Source organism: Wyeomyia smithii, chromosome 1, assembly GCF_029784165.1.
Source record: "Wyeomyia smithii strain HCP4-BCI-WySm-NY-G18 chromosome 1, ASM2978416v1, whole genome shotgun sequence".
Classification (NCBI taxonomy): domain Eukaryota; kingdom Metazoa; phylum Arthropoda; class Insecta; order Diptera; family Culicidae; genus Wyeomyia; species Wyeomyia smithii.
Genome location: NC_073694.1, coordinates 206,332,433 through 206,351,231, shown reverse-complemented (window position 1 = coordinate 206,351,231; position 18,799 = coordinate 206,332,433). Strand labels below are relative to the sequence as shown.

General features: G+C 37.4%; 1 long non-coding RNA gene across 1 annotated transcript in view; it reads left to right on the top strand.

The window, feature by feature from the left end:
* Positions 1 to 18,799, top strand: part of LOC129733950 (uncharacterized) — a 155,491-nt gene that overhangs the window by 31,379 nt on the left and 105,313 nt on the right. Inside the window, exon 2 of the long non-coding RNA XR_008729745.1 lies at positions 17,053 to 17,108. This is a non-coding gene — a long non-coding RNA (uncharacterized LOC129733950). The remainder of the gene's footprint in view (positions 1 to 17,052; positions 17,109 to 18,799) is intronic.

Genomic DNA, 18,799 nt, shown 5'->3' with positions numbered 1-18,799 from the left:
CTCCAGCCGTGTCCCTAACGTGGAAGCTTCCGTTTCTTTCTCGCTTTCATTGGCGGGAAATTTCATAAATATTAATGCGAAAATTTTTGTTCTTATAAATACTTACATAAATTAATTACCAGATTCTTTTCGGTCTGCATACCCTGATACATTATGCACAACATCGTGGGTTGAGAAGAGTGGAATAAAAATGGTTCTTTGTGCATTTGGGTGGAAAATGGACGCGCACGAATTTCAAGTTCCAACAAAACACATAGGAAAGCTTTATTGCTCCATCGAGTGCACTGACCTAAGTATAGCGTCTGCTCATTCCAATGTAAGTTCAACAAACATTCGTATAATATTTTTTACACGATGGTCACTTTAATATAATACTTCAAACATAAACTGCAGAAGACTCGCGGATAAACCTCCCTGTCAAATGCAATGATGCAAACTAAGCTCGCATGCAGCTTCTTATGTCATACTGGAGTAAAATACAGTGTAATGCATGTACAATATTGCTTTAGAAAAGTGAATCAGTAAATCGGTTCAAGGTCTACGGTTTAGATAGGTTATCCCTTTCGAAAATGACACAGCGAAGAAATGAGTAAAGGATGCTAACTGTCTGCCACGGATATTTATTTTCCATTTATGATTTGAATACCACCATAAACGTGATCCTACCTCGACCAACAAACCAGCCCGTAGGTAGAAGGCTTTTCGTCGAGTGTATCTAACGGATTGAGAAAGTGAAGAGCGACAAAGAGTTCGTCTGTGACCTTCAATGTTGGTCATTAATGTCAATTCATGGTTTATTGCCTTTAACTCTTTTCTTCTGGTTCCCGCTAGACGAGTTTGGTTGCTGTTATGCAATGCTTTTACAGTTACTTCGTCTAGATTTGAATCCTGTCTGCTGTGACCTTGGTGTCTACTTTGTAGTGATGCTCTAAAATATTACGGCACTGCTGTGACACGTAAAACTATATTTTTCTATTGATTAGTTTGTCGGCCTTCAAAGTAATCTGATTCAACTTCGAAACGGGAACGGTTTTCAAGATTGCAGTGTGCAGTCATATTTGAAGGTTAGCTTTTCGAGGTTGGTAAACTAATGTAAAAGGAAACAACATTTGTTCTAAGAAATTTCATCTTCATCAGCGGGGTTAAAGTTATAACAGAAGCAAAAAAATAGTACTACAATGCTAGTTATTATGACTAAAATGTTAAACTGTTTTTTTTTGCTCAAGGATGTACGATTATGTAAAAAAAAACATTGATTACAGCAATGAAAACTTTTTCGCAGCAAATTTTTATGTTATTCACCATTCCGATGAATACGCTCGATTCCAGCAATGTCGCTATGCATGTTTGCCGATTTGAACGGTTGCTTTTTATGCACCGATATGCCTTGGCGCTCTAGGATAAGATTTTTTTTCTGAGCTGCAGTCTGGTTCGAAGTAATTCGGACACCTTATGAATTTATAGTTATTCAATTGTGGAGTTATGTTCGTTTTTGATAAATTTCAAATCTAAGATTTTTGTATGTGCGAGTATGCATGATGCGAGAAATCCTAATGAATTTTTTCCAATTCTACTGAAATCGATTTCAGTACAACAAATTCCCACGAAAACGTGAGCATCCTAAAAAATAATTGAGTTTAAATTGACTTTGTGTTAGGAGAAGATCGAAAACTTTAATCAAAATTTATCCCTAATTAACCTCAAACACTTGAAAAGGTCTCAAAAAAGTAGAAGGTATGCTTTCTACCAAAGTTTATGTTGAAAACCATAGTCAAAATCCATAGGAAGTCGAAGGGAAAATAATCCTAAATATAACTTTAAATGACTAAAAACAGCTAAAAAATTGATGCAAAATTAGTATCTAATAACTTGAAAAAACCAACTACAAACCAGAAAAAATACCAAACTCAAGGAAAATCTATATTGCCACGGTTGGCCACGGCTACGTTTTAAATGGTCCATACGAAAAGTTCAATTTTGGGTAATTTTTTCGAACATTTCGGCTGGTATCTCGCTAATGACGCGTGTAATGTTGTCTTCCAAGGCTGGAATTGTTGTTGGCTTATCCGCATAGACGAGAGACTTAACGTAGCCCCACAAAAAAATAATCTAGCGGTGTTAAATCGCATGATCTAGGCGGCCAATTCACCGGTCCATTTCGTGAGATGAATTGCTCACCGAACTCATTCCGCAATATGTCCATTGATTCGCGCGATGTGTGGCACATTGCTCCGTTTTGCTGAAACCACATGTCAACAAGACCCAGCTTTTGCATTTCCGACAAAAAAATCAGAAATCATCGCGCGATAGCGAGTGCCATTGACCGTAACGTTGCGATTTTGATCATCTTTGAAGAAGTACGGACCAATGATGCCTCCAGCGTGTAAACCGCACCAAACCGTGCATTTTTCTGGGTGCATTGGCGATTCTTGTATTGCCTTTGGTTGCTTTTCGATCCAAATGCGGCAATTTTGCTTATTAACATACCCATTCAACCAGAAATGAGCTTCGTCACTGAACACAATTTTCCTGTAAAAAAGTGGATTTTCGGAAAGTTGTTCTAAGGCGCAACAATTCGATTATTTGTAAGCGTTGTTCAGGAGTAAGTCTGTTCATGGTAAAATGGCAAACCAAACTGAGTACATAAGACTTTGACAGTTGTCAGAATTCCCGCGTGAACTGTCAAATCTGAATACACAAAAAACTAAATAGCAAAAAAATCACCCTTTACTAAGGCAACTACGCCGGTGATACGTAACGCATAAAAACGCGTGAAAAACCACGTAAACTCTGCAATGTACGTAAAAAAATCCGCGTAAATGCCGAAATCCACACCAAAGGAAAACGTGCCAATTCCGAAATCCGAAATGTATAATAATCTACTTTATTGTAGGTTCTTGTAATTTGTGATTCAAAGCAAATTTTCCTTTCTATAATGTAAGAGACATGATTAATTGATTAATGTTGTGCCCCGCCGCCGTCAATGATTTTGAGTCGGTGCACCGCCAAGAATATTTTTTACACGCCGAGAATGATTTTGAAAGCTGTTTTTCTATTTGTGTCGATTTTCCTGTTGGTTTGCAAAAAATACCGAGTACAGATTTACAATAATAAGTATATTTGTATGGCAGGTTCTACTAGATATATTTTTGAATAGTTTCCGCTTATAGCACTCTTCTAGTCTTAGATTTAATAATATTCGTCTTTGATAAGCAATCTAATATTTTTTGAAGTAGAATACTTCTCTCAGGAAGTTCGGCTACATAGGGATGTGAAATGAAAATCTAAAACCGAAAAAAGTGAAAAATATGTCCAATTTCAAATGCTAACAAATCGGTTAGTATTCGATAGATTTCCTTCGTTCTGGCAGAAATAGATTGGAAAATCTTCTAAGATTCTTCCTGAAAGAAGATAATTGTAATTTTACTATTCACACTATTGTACGATTGAAAATAGTCAAGCCTTGTCAAAACGAAAAATTCGACCTCTGATTGGTCGTTATATGATTGCTTCCCAAGCACGGTCGACAGAATCATATACCTTGCAATTTATAACATGCTATTTGGCCTATATAAGAGCCTGTTTCAGCCGAAGCCACTCATATTCTTTCGAATCCTTAACTGGAATGCCCGCTCTGTGGCCAACAAGAAGTTAGAACTTCTACATTTTCTGAACACACACCACATCGATGTCGTTGCAATAACCGAAACACATTTGAAGCCGACATAAACTTCTGCCTGCCGGAACACTCGGTAGTCAGACTGGACCGCACAACCTCAGCTGGGGGCGGGGTTGCAATCGCCATAAGGAGAGGACTTCCATACAAATCACTACCGAGTTTCAACACAACCTTTGTCGAAGCTGTAGGAATCGAAATTACCACCATCAAAAAATTGAATCTCTCACAATGTTCAAAAAACAAATGTATAATGAAAATACCGTAAGAAAAATAAAGAATATTGAATCCAAAAATCGAAGCCACTCATAATAGTTCTAGACAGCGACAACAGCAGTCGTCCTCCCTTAGCAGCAGCACTAGCAGTGCAGTGGATACCAGCGATGGCGGAAAGCGGCCACAGCTGTGACGTAGCAATGGATAGCGCTCTAGTTGCAGCGGATTCAAGCAACGATAGCGGCTGATGCAGTGAGGCACTTTAGTGAAATGCAGTCTCTGTGCGATAAAGGGCACTAGTAAATGCATTAAATGAAAAGTTGACTCATTTTGACAACACGTGAGCCGTCTAGTTTTGAGTGTTATATCAGCATTTCATTGTTTATTTTATCACAAGGAATACTTTATTCGCACTGTCAGTGATAACGCAAAGATGTGATCGGCATCTTATCCGATACTAAAATGAACAAAAAATTGTCCTTTTCAGGATGAAATAAAAACTTGATTGAAGAGTTAATGTTTTCTAATGAGTTAATCCACATTTTTAAATTTGGAAAAGTTATTGATTTTACTTTATCTCCGTGTCTCAGAACGTACTGAAGTATCTTTTCGTTCAGTCATGAACACGACAGCCGAAACTTTCATTATCTGCATAAAAATCAGTTTTCGCATAATCAAAATTTAAAAACAAGCCCCAATCGTGTCAAGCAACTTACTATATTATTGAAAATGGTCAATCCTTGTTGAAGCGCAAAAGTCGATTGATCTGATTGATCGTTAACATGATTGCTTCCCAAGCACAGTCGACAGAAACATAGACCCGGCTGATGCAGTGAGGCATTTTAGTGAAATGCAGTCTCTGTGCGATAAAGGGCACTAGTAAATGCATTTAATGAAAAGTTGACTCATTTTGACAACACGTGAGCCGTCTAGCTTTGAGTGTTATATCAGCATTTCTCTGTTCACTTTATCACAACGAATACTTTGTTCGCAATGTCAGTGATAACGCAAAGATATAATCGGCATCTTATCCGATACTAAATTAAACAACAAATTGTCCTTTTCAGGATGAAATAAAAACCTGATGATTAAAGCGTTAATGTTTTCTCTTGAGTTAATTTACATTTTTAAATTTGTAAAAGTTATAAATTTTACTTTATTTTCGTGTCTCAGCACGTACTGAATTATCTTTTCCTTCAGTCATGAGCACGACATCCGAAAAAATTTCATCTCAAAATTTAAAAATTGTCAAGCCCCAACCATGACAAGCAGCTTACATCAATCCTTGTTGAAGCGTAAAATTCGATTGGTTTGGTTAGTCAACGTTTATTTACTAGAAAAAATGACTGACACGCAAGAAGCCGGGTTATCTTTCTTGTAAAAGTATTCTACTTCAACCTTGCGGTCGTGCCTTTGCACACAACCCTCATGTTATTTATTGCGTGTGCCAGAAAAAAAATCACTTTTCGAATTTCGTTTACCAGTTGGGCACAAAAGTTCCTTCTTCTCGAAAAAAGTCCCAATGCAAAATTTGAGCTCAATGAGACTTTAGCCTTAAAGTGTTGTCCCAGATGGTCTCGAGGTACGATGCTGTCTTCGTATGTTCGTGTCCTGGCTCGGGAGAGACTGTTGGTGTCAGTAGGAACGTAGCGCTAGCCCCGCAATTGTCCTGTACATTTGACAGCTGGCTGCGAAGTCTGTGTATAATAAAACAGAACGTTGATTTCCGCAGCACCAAGGCTTTAGGACTTTGGAAGATAGAGCCTTATAGTGGTCAAAGTTTCCCCTTTTATCCACGAAAAAATGCATAGCAAATCGAATTTTGTGAATGTTAAATATTAGAGAGGCATGAAACGTTGATGTATGGTGTCATATAAAATTCTTTGTGAGAAATTTCGTCTTTCTCTTACATTTCATTGACTACACTCGAAAATTTTCAAAGCAACTGAAAGTCGAACCGATGTTTCATGCATTTCGATTTCGAAAATTGCATTTTATAATCGGTTAAAATGTGAAACTTCACCTTTTTGCATGAGACAAAAATAAAATTCTGCTCTGAGGTTAAAAATATAGTGAGGGGAAGGGACGCTCTTCCCTTGCCCCCCTGGCTACGTCTACGACATGTGCTGAATATGCCTGAAGAGCCTTTCCAAAAAAACTAACAGCCCAGAAAAGAAATGATTCCAAATTTATGTCAAATATAGATGACAACGATACTAAACCAGAACAGTATTTTGATTATAGGTTATTACATTTTTTTAGATTTGTGCTACGAACCGGTTGATATTAACGGTTCGTAAGTTTCTGTTAAAGTAGGTACAGATCGGACTCGATTATCCGGAACATCAAAAAAATCATTCCGGATAATCGAATCACAGAAAAAATATTAAAATTTGCGATTAACACGAACATAAAATTAATATTTCCTTGTTTTTATTTTACTTGTATGATGCAGTGGCGTAACCAGAGACTATTTCTGAGGCGAAAAGGGGTAAAATCTTGAGAAGCAAAAGAAAAAAATAAATTTGACATTGATTATTTTCACGTAATTCGAACATGTCTGGCGTTATGTTATGCGATAGAAAATTTTTAATTCATATGAACTTACTTTACTTTTATGGCGACAGATCATTAAGATCCTATGCCGAATCCAGAATACATCTCCACAAAACTCGGTCTTGGGCTGCTACTCTCCAGTCTCCCCTTACACCCGCTGCTCTGGCATCCTCGTCGACAGCACACATCCAGCGCGTGCGCGGTCTGCCTCGAAGTCGTCGGCCTCTATCCGGTTCTCTGCTAAATATTATTAATTTATATGTATGTGACTCAAAACAACACTCTTAGTCTATCGAGTAGGTGAGACAAGCAATTGAATATTGGAATTGTAACTTCATAATTATGATAAAAATTCAAATATTCATTCATTTTTCTGAACTACTCTGTCAATTTTACTCTTGTTTTTCTTATATGAAAATTGAAGCAATGTTTTTAAATTTCAAAATCGATTAAATTTCAAAACCTAATTGATGTTTTAAATTTTTGTTTAATTCAGGTTCCTACCACATACCCTACCTGCAAGATGTATTCTACCGTACCCCTCTTGACTCTTATCCTAACAAAAATAAGTCACTTTTATAATAAAACTGTGATTCGGCGATATTGGTAGTAGAGAAAGAGGTTCGGTATAGTAGAACAATAAGCTTTAAACGGAAGGGTAATACTCACAAACAAGCACGGCTATAAATAATAAGCGTATCACTTACTTCAATAGTGATACTGCCAGTAATATGAAGTGCGCAGTACAACAAACCTGCAAAAGTCTGATACACTTTTTTAATATTTATTTTATTAATACTTCTTCAGAGTTTTTATTGGGTGTTCGCAACAAAGGGGGCATTTCAACACTTTTATATACATCCATGATTTACGTTATGTTATGCGATAGAAAATTTTCAATTTATATGTATGTGACTCAATACTTTCAAATTTTCTAAATCTATTAAATTTTAAAATCTAAGCGATGTTTTAAATTTTTGTTTCATTGACATTCATTAGTCACATTGGTTCTACAAATACATTTCGACTATTTTTTTTCTGGTAAGCTCTTTTCAGCAAATATTTTCAAAATACAATCCAGATTGGCTAATGGCTCGATAATGGGGATTTGACCTAGGTGAATCTTCAGATTTGTATTATTTATTTTGTCTTTCAGAACAAAAAATGCGAGGTAATTAGGGTACGCGAGTTTTCTATCATTTTTCTTAACACCACTCGTAAGCTTCTGTACAGTACTTTCTTACACCAATTTCACCACTTTCGATCAATCTTTCTTGATTTTTTCAACATTATCTTCTGGTTTCATATTTTCACTTAGCTACGCCTTAGTCAAAGCCCAGAAAAGTTCGATAGTGCGAACTTTGGGGACTTACCTTACCAAACAGCCCCAAGCCGTGTGCGGCCTTTGCTTCTAAAGAGTCGTCTTCATTCCACTTGGTCCATGACTGCAGTTCGCCAGCTCTGCAGTCTGCGTAGGTTCCGTAGATCGTCTTCCACCTGATCGATTTACCTTGCCCGCTGTGCTCCTCTCCGTTTCGCCCCTGACGGATTAGTTTCAAGAACCATCTTTACCGGGTTGTCATTGCAGCACTGCAGCTTGTGGCCCAAATGGTGAGTTGACAACCTGAAAGGATCATTAAATATAGTTCCGACCCTCATATGATTACACTAGACTGCCAGTTGAAACATGGACACAACTGGTTGGTGTAGCATGGGTAATGTTGTCATCCGACAAAAGCTAAGTTAGAATGTGCGACGCTGTCTTTTACGCGTAAACCATACTTCGGTACTAGAGGAAATACTTCGCCAACCCGACCGTCTGTTCACCAAGATGACACAACCCAAAACAGCGTCTGATCTTCAAGTTAGGAGCGGCTGATCAACGGCCTGGTGTCAGCGTAGGACTCTAAGCAGAGTTGACAAAATGGTCCCCTGGCGAGACAGAGGGTTGGGGGAGGCCGCCTTGAAAAACTACATGTTACAAACAACGTAGGAGATGAGGAACGAAATCAGGACTACGAACCGTAGGGGAGTTCGGTGGATTCATCTCCTTTGATACACATGTGACATTGTTCCTGTTTTACCACTCTAATGCCGAATTTTTAGGTGTAAATGGCCTACACTAAATTAGGAACATCCATTGGTAGACAAACTGCGGTCCTCATGGTAGGTAGGTTTAATCATTCATAATAGCAAACCCCGAGTTCTTGGTTACAAGTTTGCCATCGGTTTCACAGATTCAGCCTGTTTTGTGCTTCGTTTTGGCTGCTTCTGCTTACGACGAGTCTGTAGGCCCATCCTTTCCTTGGCACCATAACATTAGTAAAAGAGGTACCTAGTTTTTACCCTGAGCAACAATGCACATTTATTTTTGAAAATTTATCTGTACTAGCATTTGAAAATCATAATAAGCTCTCTTAACGAAAAACAGTTTTTCCGACAAGAACTTTTTCAAACGGCTCCTAAACGACCATGTATGGAGCCGCTAAATTTTGCCAATATTTTTCTTCAAAAGCTTTAACAGTTTTTTAAAAGTCATCCTTTGACAACTTTTTTCTATCTCTTGTCATTGTTCAGATAAATCGATTAATGAAAAAAACTTAAGCCCTTTTCAAATATAAAAATATAATACAGATAAATAAAAAAAAAATGCAAACTTACTTAGGGTAAGGCCTACATAAAAGTGCAACAAATTTATTATGATTCAAAGTTTCAACCTTTTAAGTGTGAAGGATTAACCCGATTTGACTCATATCGCTGATAAAAAATGCTTGCGAATACTTAAGTGTTTGATTCCCAGCAATTTTCATTTTGGTTGATGCGTGAATTTTAGCCTATCTGGATTTTCTTGATGCGCACTGTTTTTTTGTCTTGTTGCGTAATGGAAACTCACTGCGCCGAATCCGACTTGGAGAATCCATTAGTGTGATGAAAGGATGTAGAGCTATGGAACAGACGTTTCTGTCCGAGGTTTTTCAATGAGTTTCAACATCAGTAGCATATCCATCTGACACGTTGTCTACGGTACGTTGCATAGAAAGGGTTTGGAGCATGAATTCTGTACATTTTCTTGGCTGTTTTCTTAGCGTATGAGAAAAACACTTCTGAGGGACTATAAAATTCCTCCCCTTTTAACATGCTACCAATGGAGGCAGCCTGGGTTACATTTCATGGTATCATGAGTTCTTCACATCAAACACCGTGAACAAACTGTGTGAAACGAGAGAAACCCAAAATTTTCGAAGAAAATCCGCACTGCCGTTACAAATTGAGTTGACGTTGCTTTTCATTTAAAGCTTAATTTATTAGGACCGCACCGGGGATTCTTGTATTATGAGCCAAGTGAACCGCAAAATAATTAAAACCGCTGAAGTTCGCTGAAAAAAAAAACACGCACACACAGGGGCGTAATTTAATTATCATTCTTTTTCTTTAATACTTAATTCTTTGCAACGACTTCTGAATCATTGGTTTGGGCTTTGACCATTCAAAACGTGTAAACTTTTATCGTAATTTTCGGACAACCTGTTTAGTTACGGTTGCTGTGAATTTGAAATGCAAGGTAAATAGATTTTTCCTTTCATTTCTTGTGCGATTGGCTGAGTTTTAGAAGCAATGATGCGTTTATGATCCATATAACTTGGGCAGCAAAAAAGGCTATAACTATTTTAGGTGACAGAAACCAACGCGTAGTGTATCGAATCAATTTTTTGCTTTTTTGGTTCCCTTTTCTACTGAAACTGGTTAGTACTTTATAAACGCTGGTTGCTTCCAGACTTGGATCGGCAGCAGAAAAAAAGATCGGCTCGGTGGGGCCAAGGAAAATTTATTTAAACACGCCTTCGGCTGACGGCACAAAACACCACCTAATTTATTTAGCAAACTGTCTGCGCTTGTTGACGAGCTGAGCGGCGGGAACTTTGAATGCAATATCCAAAGCAAAGAACGAATTGAGATTAGTGACACTAAGCGACGTTAAAATAGGAAATTTATTGGACACGAGCAGTTCGTTAAGCAATGCATTCGTAGAGTTGACGTCTACAACAGGCTGTCGTATGAACCATCGACGCAATGAATTCCTAGTCGAGAGTGTAGTATTGATTTTTTATTAATTATTTGCTATTCGTGTAAACATCGATTTCTAATTGAATATGATTGCAATACACAATACAGTATCTATTCTAAAAAAACTTTTGATACGGAATTATCTTTCCGGCAAGCAGTATTTTTGAATTGTAATACTCGCTCTGGTGCGTGATACCGGTTCCTTCATTTTCTGCCACGGCGGACAAGGCAAAGTTACAATCACCTGGCTTTAGTGTCAGAAGTTGATGCCAGCCTATAAAAATGAGGCCCGGAAATGATAGCTGCTTTCGCGACTTGTGAGCGGATGTATAGATAAGCCCAAAAGATGCTGTACAGCTCAGGGGAGAAAAAACTTTGTTTTTAGCATTTTAGTAATGCAGAGTGTACAGACGCGTTCGGGGTCGTAAAAATAAATGAAGGAAACGAGAAAAAGGCATAACCATTCCTTTCGCTAATGCCATGGTGAGTTTTTCCAGCGAAGGAATCGGGCGAGATCAAATCTTCCTTGCAGGGATGCCAACGGAATATTTGATGAGGCTTTTCTTCGCCTGATAAAAGTTGATAGAGATGTGGCATGAAGAAGGAGTTTTCCTTTCGGCGTCGTTTGTTCGTTCTGCTTGAAGTCGGGGTTTTCATGACTGAGATAAATTTTCTGCTTCTTTCCAAAGACATGACGGACATTTCAGTTAATGAGATGGAAAATTGGATTCTATTTTCGATTTTCGTTTTTGGATATTTTCCTGTGAAATTCGACGTTCAATTCGATAAGCTTCATTTGTCGGATTTGTATTTGTCTTTTTCGGCTGAGTAGCACCGCAACGAGCGGAACCATATTTTAGAAGAAGGATGGAAAAGATCCATCGCCATCGTGGAGAACTGTAAAATGCTAATGAATCGTAAAAACTTTAACTTTGTTTAATTATTTTACATTAAAGTCCTTGCATTTGGTGGGTGCTATAGTAATGTTGTTTAGGTCCGAAATTTCGAATATAAAATGCGGTGCTTCAAAATTGCGTAACAACAGTAAAATAATACAGCACTACACGAGAAGCATGCAAATTGCTCTCCCGTCTGTCGTTGTACCTTTTTGACGGTAGATAAAACTGTGTGACACGAATTGGCAATCTGACTGAGCTGGGAGAAATTTTCATGGAACCCGCTGAAAGCATGTGAGTGAGCCAACATAACTTATCAACAAACACATCTCATGAATTTTATGTAGGTGTATGTTGCGTTGTTTAAAAATTTTAAAAACAGATCATCTTACAAACTAGTGTGGTAATAAATACTATTTTAAAATGTTTAAATTGATTAATTTCTTTTATATGTCTTTATTGTCACTTTTCGTAATGTTTACTTACTTCACGTTACGAAATTACGTTTGAAATATTGGAGGGTTGAGGCTGCGAAAGCGAAAGAATATGTTGATTTTCTTTCGAAGGGTCACACAAATATGTGCGAACAAACTAGTAACGTAGAGACGGCGAACAGACTGCTAATAATAGTATCTCGTAAAAACACAGCGAATAATTGATAAAGTTGTCTCCAACCGCCGCTCTGCACTTGAGGAAAAACGTTGAAGCAATTAAGGTTAATGTTACTTGTTTGCGCTCAAAGGCAATAAATGGGAGCTGAGGCAGCTTTCTAGAATTGACTTCACCCTCGAATCATGTTTGTTTCATTGGAGGAATGATCGGCTTGTTGATGACTAGCAAAGCAAGCTTACGCTTGAATAAAATATTCACGGTGGCAAGGCGTGGTAAGTAGTTTAAAGAAGCTTGACAATTATTTGTTTGACTCGAACTCATTCCCCACATTCCCCGTAAATTGTTTGTTAGGTCAGGATTTCATTACAAAAGAGGGTATTGTAGCAAGATGAGGTATTTTTAATTGATCCAAAAAAGGTTTGTCCTAGTTAGAACAGAGTTTTTCATTCTGACTAAGTATTGTTGCTTTTGCTTGTCTGCCACAACTTGCATTCCATTATAACAAATTAAACAACAACGCAAACAACTTGATGGCATTATCGCGTGTCATGGCGAAAAGATGACGAACGGGAAAACAATTCTCAAAGTAGTAGACCATCGTTTCCGTACTATCGACAATCAAGTTATCAACCTCCTTTGGAGCGGGCAACTTCCATCAATCTTCGAGTCGTATTCGGGTGCGCCTTTTTACCCAGTTCGGATAAGAATCACGTGTCAAAAAAGAGTCAGGAACCGTGTTGGGGTATTTACACATCAATGAGTTCATGTCACGACAGCAAACCATACTTACCAAATCATCCGTCGCCTTATAATTGATCGGAGTGTCTTCTTTTTGATTTTGCATCGCCACATTGTTTTGCGACACGATCGAGAGCGCGATCGCTGCAGTAGCCGGGCTACCAAGTAAAAGGTGTGTGTACCGAGAAAATAGTTGATCGCGAAAGTACGAAGGGATTGTGTGTGTTGTGCTTTGTGCTTAAAATTGTGAATTCACTTTGAAATTTCCATTGCGTCAGAAGTCCGTTCCCGGCGGGATCTGGTTCTCTTATTGGAAGCTAGCTGTAGTTCGATATTCAAATGTGGTAAGAGTGAACTGGTATACAACCGACTAACATGATAGTTTATATTTTACGAGCTATTTACGTGTTACCAACGTTGTACAAGCGCATTCAAATCAGATCTGACAAAGTGGGGAAGGAGGAAAATTTCGGATTCCAGTCTTGTAGCCACATTTATTTTATTCATAGCCCCAGAAGTGTTTGTGTACTTACGCTCTCGGTAATGGCGTGAATGAATGATTAAACAGCTTTTCCTCGCAGTTTTGTCATAAAACCGGAAATTGAAGTATTTACGAGTCTTGGGCTTGATTTGCCGCTATCCATATCCTGATTGATTTGCTCTCACTTGAATCGTCTAAAAAGCCGCCACATGGAAGAACATAGAACGGCTGCTTTTTTTTGGTAGCTCACAGTTTCAATGGAGCCGAAAAGAATATTATAAATTTGGGTACTCGAGATAGTATCAAGAGTCCCGGAAAATATTGATCGAATTTTTTTTGTCTAAATTTAGCTGCTGGCATAGATAGAAAAGGCAAAAATCTGTACAGTGGTGCACTGCAATCCAGAAAGCAGAGGAAACACGGCGACGTAGCCGCATATTCTTTTCTACTCACACACACAAACTCGATGGATTATGTACACATAGTAAAATGCTGATCTTGTTGGTTTATGCGAGGGGTAATGGCACCGAGCAGGCGCACAACGTGTTCCTATCGTATCTACGTGCCATCCAACAAGGCAGTAGCTGAAGCAGAACAGCAGATAATGGCTATGCGGTATATGACAACCAGTGCGGTCAGCCATGTTGGTTTCGATTCACGGGTTTGTGTGCGTAAACAAGCTAGGACCGGATAGCTAGTGTCATGGCAACCGGTTTGATGCTGTGGTGGTGGTAGTAGACCTTTTTTTTTTAATCAGCTCATTTCTGTAGCTAAACTGTCCAACCTCACGTATGCTAAAGTGATTTAAATGAGAAAGTAATGTGACAGCTTGAACACGTAAAAATAAACATGGTTTCATATATCACATAGGAACGTGGCTGCTAGAGTGTGGAAATACCTTGACATGTTTGTCTAGTTGGATTTCATTTCTTTTATATTTGGTTGGCAGTTTTTTGAAGAAATTGTATACAGTTTTGTGTAGTGACGTCAACGCCAAATTTGTTATCTATTCGAGTAGTTAAAACCAGAACATTGCTTATCGTTTTTCGAAGTTATAAAAACGGTACAACGACACGCGATATAGTTTATTTTTGCTTCTCGTGGAATTATCTTTTCTGAAAATTTTACTTTTGATATGAGATATTGCATTTCCAAAGGTTCAGCAATTTGTTAGAATGTATAAATCATAAATCGCCCAAAACCAGCCAAAAAATCGTAAAAACATAACACCTTTTATTACTCATAATCGCAAGGGGTCCAACGAAACGTCAAGCTTCCTTCTTTTAAAACCTCAAACTAATTCACCTCAAACTAAATCAAGCTTTGTTTCGATCAATATTGCAGTTACTTGTGAATAATTAAGATTTTGGAAAAAAAATTTGGTACTCACTTATTTAAAATTTTTTAACGTTCCCTGATTTACTGATGGTTTGTGTATTTTATGTATAGTTTATAAATAAAAATGTACATGTATATTTTACATACAATAATAAGAATTAGTTTCAGGTGATTGTTGCGGAAATTTCCAATAAGATTGCGAAATTTCTATAATTAAACGTTCCATTTGCGCCAATGGGAAATTTTTCGATCTTATTGGTTTGGCTTGCTAAAAGTAATGCGAAAAACGAAATGTTAGATTGAATCCATTAGTTAGGGTTGCAGACCTATATTCGACTAATTAGGCGAAAGTTTAGTTTATAAACAGGTTTCTTATTGAGCGCCATAGTATGATAAAATTTAATATTAGGAAAAGCCAACGTTTGCATTTAAGGATAAACGACATTGAATCCACAAATGGCCGACTTCGAATTTTCAGAAGCACAAGACTCTTTAATATTTAAAGCGTCACTTGTGAAAACGCTATTTCATGTTTGCTGTGGTGAAGCAAATATAGAGAAACGCATTATTAATTTCCGAGTCTTGTGTTTCTGAAAATTCGAAGTGGTAGCTCGAAATCGGCCGTCTGTGGTTTCGATACCGTTTCACCTTAATTGTACTACGAAACTTTTTGTAGTAGTATTTAACAGAAACATTGCCAATTCTCTACATCTAGTTTAGTTTATTTTCTACCAGAAACACAAACTTTCAATGTTTTCTAAAGTTTCAAGACTGATTAAGATATGGGTAGAAAAAGTTATATGAATGTGGTACTTAATATCTACAAATATGGGAAAAATTTCTGAATCGCCACAGATGTCATACACTCCAGTAGTTCAGTTTAAAATGTCTAGATACGAAAATTCAATCTTTGGCTGCAATAGGATTTCTTTCTTACGCTAACATTATGTAATTTAATTTATTAATTCCATTCGATCAACCACGTTCTACATAAGATGTAAGTATATTGGAATAATTACTTTCGCAGATTAGTTTATTTTAGCAAATAAAAATAAAAGTTACACTGATCGACACCAGCAGAAAAAACTGCTCTATAACTCAAAAAAGTTGCCATAGAAAAGTCACAGCTTTTTAACCATTACCATACATTTTGGAGCCCCTAGTGCGTGCAGAAGTGCGTCAAAAAGCCGCAAAGTAATTGCTCGCCGGGTTCATCGCTTCTACGTTAGCTTATGGGAAAACTCATTTAAGTCTCTAAAAATTTTTCCTTACTAGGAACATTCAATTTCACAGGAACGGTTAAAAAGCTCTCATCTTTCATTTTTTCTAGTTTGAGCTTTAGGGCAAAACCTATGTGGTAAACATATCTATACTATTATCAATACAGAAATCTTCTACGAAGCAGTTATAAGCCTCACGAAGTAATTATTTGTCTTTTTTCCGATTTTTCCGTGCTCATACTGCTTATCATTGAAATCAGTTGTCAATTCTTGTTTAATTTTGTGCGCGCTTAATAATCAATACTCGATAGTGTAGAAATTTGGTCTGTACTGTACTAAACTAACAACATTATGCACTTTGGAAGACCCTCTTACCACACTTAACATTTCTTTACATTTTTCAATCTACATTTATATGTTTAATTGGAATAAAGTGCCTTTTTATCGTTAGCTTACAATTCCGAAAAATGTTATTTGGCAAGTGTATTCTGACGAAGGGTAAAAACAACATTTTTTAGTGTAATAAAAATTTTATTGAAGTGCGTTTCATTTTATTCAATTATCAGTGCATTTGAAATTGAACAAAACAAGCTCTAGATTAATTCCAGTTTAATTTGAAAGAACAAAAAGAATCTATAACATTCGAGCGCCCCTCGAAGCATTATTCGCAGTTAAGTTTACTCGGTAAAGCTTTCGAGCATACAAACGAAGAAAAAAAGCTTCACACGAGTCTGTGGTGGTACGCGGAAGCCATGATGGTCTACTAATACATCGTCAGGATGGAACCGGGAAAAGAGAGAACAACATTTTGTGAGTATTGGATTCGAGCACGGTTCAACACATTCACGTTGGGGGAAAATATCGATGAAACCATTTAGAGCAACGAGAGAAAACGTTAATCTTAGCAAAAACCACCGTGAATACGTTTGTTCGGTGCTCCGTTTTGGACCTTCTGTTAACGGCTGGTGGTTTGCCTTTGGGGATCACTCACTAGCTGAGGAATTCCATGGCGTTTGCTACTTAAGCTGATTGAATTTTTCTACTCGCGTAGTTTTCCGTTTGCTGATATCTATTTTCGTTTATTTTTTGCATCGAGATAAGACGATTTGCTTGATCTGAAAAATGGATCACGTGTGTGCAGTGTGTTGTATGGAATGGTGACCGTGAGCTTGATAATATCGTTGGATAATGGAGGATTAGGCACAGATCGACGAAAATGTGATTGATTTGTTCTATCGTTTTTTATCGTTTCAGATCATCTCCAGTGATATGTGGATATCGTCATAGGATGCCGTTGTGCTGTGATTAAGGTAGGAATTCGCACGTGTTTGAGTAGGAAGTTTGAGTTATGTTCTAATGTTGAGGGGTAATACTTCCGGCGGCATTTCTAGGTAATTCGCCGACGGTTGTTGTAGTTTATGAGACTGAGTTCAGTAAATTGTCTTCGAGATTAGCGAATGGGTTCATTAATTGCATGTCTATTATATTGTACATAAAATTATTTACTGTTCATGGCAATACTTCTTTTTTTAGCTTTTTGTTCTTTAGAATTATTCAGTATATGTATCATAACAAGTTATTTGACGAAAACTAATGCCTACAAGAATGTAAGTAGATTATTCCTCTCGAATCACGCTCATAGCGAGCCCTATTTCCTCTTTTATGACCAGCGTCATCAGAAACTAAAGTTACATTGCTAGCCAGATTCTTTCATTGCGCACAAATTTCCACTGGTTGTCAACGGCGCAGGGTATGCTCTAAATTTAATTAGTCGATACGTGAGCGATGGAAAATTGATTACCTTGTTAACGCAATCACCCAACAAGCTTGGCTAGAAAACGCCAACAGAATTAGTTACAAAACATTGAATTTTCTACTGAAACAAATCGATTTTACTCAAATTTACTCATGTACGTACGGCGTTGGTTGAAAACCGCGTCCGATCTTGGAACAGGAAAATGGAGTTTCACCTTAGCTAGATCGTGTTCTCCATGATTGGCGATCAGTCCTAGTAACGAAGTTCAAGTAAGTGGCAGCATTTCATTTTTAATGTACCTACTCAAATGAGAAGCAGCTAAATCTTGTCGATCTTCGTCTTAGACGGTAAGTAGAATAGTATTTTTGATATTTTCGGCTTTCTTCTAGATTCTAGGTTTCAATTGTCAAAATAGTAGTTTTTGGTAAATTGTTTTTAACACAAAGCATTTTTTAGAAGAACTATGCTCTTTCTGACAAGAATCATAATACAGTTTTGGTTTGTTATAAATGTTGACACTAACAGTATGTAATATGAATACCTATCATTCTCTTTAAAAAATAATGAAGAGGCTATTTTTAAGCTCAAAACTAAGATCCACCGATGTTCATGTATCTTCCCAAATATCGTTAACGTAGGCTAAAAAGATGTTATATTTTGACTGAATCTCTCCCATTTATACGGTGATGAGAACATCACATAACCGCACGATTGAACGACATTTTCAAGAGTAGGTTTCCCTTTTTGCGTAACAGCTTCTCATGCCCCTTCTGCAGTTCTATTTATTAGGCCACATGCTGCAGCCAAAGTTAGACTAAAAATTCAAATTTCGCCACAGGGAATGCAGTAGTAGCATTCACTGTTGGTTGTGGAAATATAAACGAAGGGAGACGGGCATTTGCACCGACTGAAAAAATGGTCGCTCGCATATTGCCGTACCTCGTAAGCATAGAGGTACGAAATTGTCGAGGAGACATGTGCGTGCTTGTATTGCTGAAAATAGCATGCAGTCTTATCATAATTTAGTGTTCCTCTGGCGTTACAGATTTTGTTATGCTTTGTATGTTTTCATGACTCTCGGTGGGAACTCAAACTGTGTATTTTGTTTTTGCAAAACGTCTGGCGCAAATTTTCATTCCCAGTGTATTCATTAAAATATATACAGAATTCATCTCATCTAGTAGACGTATTATCAACTAGAGAATGTCATGATGCTTCCTAACTAGAGTATAAATTTTTCATTAA